The following is a 2,319-nucleotide window of genomic DNA, read 5'->3' on the forward strand; positions in this document are numbered from 1 at the left end:
TCCACAGAACTCGTGCTATTTAACACCACCCACCATAAAACTACGATCATCATCAACTACAAATTTAAGCGCGCGAAATTTAAAGGGACCCTGACCCTCAAACCGTTTCGGGCCTGGCATAGAGAGCACTTCATGAAAGGGAAGCAGATGGGTTGGTCTGACGCATAAATTTTGCTAGGATGCTGCTGTACGTTGTAGGTTGTGTAATGAAAGAAACAAAGACCTCGGAGGATGACAGCGGAGACAAACGAGCGGCCTATTCTTGCAATTTTTCTCTTGCAATGTCTCGGAACTGCTACTTGATGTCTGTCATTGACAAGGCTCTCTGACATGTTTCAGTAAGTCCGTAGGCTTGAAGAGAGGAGCGAAGCTTAAGGGGTGAGGGAGAGGGGGAAGACTGAGCTGCTAGGCGCCAAACTAGCTTTTACCTTCACAAGTGCTTTATTGAATCTGATATATTGGTTCGCAGCCGCACATTTATGCATCCTCAGTGCAACCCGGAAGCTTCACCCGTCGTTAACAGTGGAGCGTTGAACGATGCTAGGTGCTACTTGTGTACATGCGCACAGGTCGTCACGCAGAATTCTGAGGCGCGCCATCGGGTTTCGAGAAGACTGTGGCTAATGGTACGTCGGGCGAGGACAGGGACAGGTTTAATAGGAGAGACATGGGAGAGGCCTTTGCCCTACAGTGGATGTAGTCAGGCTGATAATGATGATGATGACGTCGGACAGGTCCGATACGTTTTTTTCCAGGTACGTCGAGCGGATCTGATCAGTGTTTTTCAAATTACGGGCGTTTCTAGGGGTGCCAGCAATGAACGGTTTGTTCTGCTTCGCGCATGACCAACACATTGTAACATTGCATTTCTGTTTTACCGTTTGCAGCACGTCGTGTAGTTGCAGCGTGTGAACTCCAAAATAACTTACGGCTCTTTCCACGCCAAACATGAGGAACATATGCGCTTTTCCGCCATGTGCTGAAGCCTATTTAGTGAACTTGAACGCTTGTTTCCTTATGGCAAGCCGTTTTCTTCGAGCACATGTGGCGTGCCGCCGCATTGTTGCTCCAAATATATACGTTTGGCATGTGGCGACGGCTGAGCAGTGTCCCTTTTGGCTCGCTCTAAGCTCAAACCTGCGGTGGTTTACACTCCATGTGCGCGATCTTTCGCGCAAAGGACCAAGCTATTTGGACAGAAGTGGATACAAGATTCCGTCTTTCGGTTACTTCTCCCCCGAGCATTGTGGCGAAGCACGTCTTCGTCTCAGAAGCGCGAGCATTCACACAAACCGTAATTATATTGGCCCAGGCCAGGCCCGGGCTTGGTATCCTCTACCGTTACCCGCTTGAGTCCGGCCCGGTTTCTCTAATACATGCCCGGGCCCGGCCCGAGCCAGTGGAAGCTGTCACCTACCCGGCCCGTCACGACAAGTGGGAGGGCCCTGCTCAGGCCCGAAACAGCTGCACAAAAAATATAAGCGCGCTACAGAAGCGCAAATGTTGTTGTTGTTGTTATGAATTTCAGTGAAAAACAGTGCGTCGTTGTTAGACTAGAGGTCTAAGATTCTCTAGTTTCTGTTTGTTGTTGAGTTTGTACTTTATTTTTTTGCCAAGAAGTAATACCGATTTGCTTAAAATAATCAACTAAACACCGTTTTCTGCCTCTTAGTTTCTAATTTAATTTTCGCAAGCTTATGTCAAACAGCCTGCAACATTGCAATCGGTTCGCCACCGACCCGCAAGAAGTAACGAGAGACCACAAGGCAACGACTTGTCCGCTTGTGTCTATTCAAAAAGCTACTTCTCCCACTGTCGCTTGTCTCTTACCATCCGGCAAGAACAAAGCGCAGGAACATCAACTGGGTTCGTATATATATTACGCAATGAATATGTCAACTTCTTCAGGCCCCATTATTCGCTGAAACTGAATGTTAACGCTGTCGTATCTTAGACATTTAGTTTAGAAGGCTTTTGTAGAACTAAATGGCATAACATAATTAAAAAAACATGACTTGGAAGTCAGAAGAGAGAAATTCCATAAATATGCCATACATTATGAAAAGTGCTTAGAAAGAACACACAGACCGAAAGGAGAGAAACCACTCTATAAGGGGAGCTAAGCATTTATTGGATGCACCCCTCCATAAGCTTCATGGCGCCCTCCATCCCCTGGCCAAATCCTACGTTAGCGGAAGGCACCGCAACATATAAGAGCAAGTAGCTGAGCTTTCCCAGACAAATAAAAAAAAAACCGCGCAATCTTACCCCAACCCCACCCGGCACTCAACAAGGAAGAAGCCGCCGCGGTGGCTTAGT

The sequence above is a fragment of the Amblyomma americanum genome, chromosome 3 (genome assembly GCF_052857255.1).
Source record: "Amblyomma americanum isolate KBUSLIRL-KWMA chromosome 3, ASM5285725v1, whole genome shotgun sequence".
Taxonomy (NCBI): Eukaryota; Metazoa; Arthropoda; class Arachnida; order Ixodida; family Ixodidae; genus Amblyomma; species Amblyomma americanum.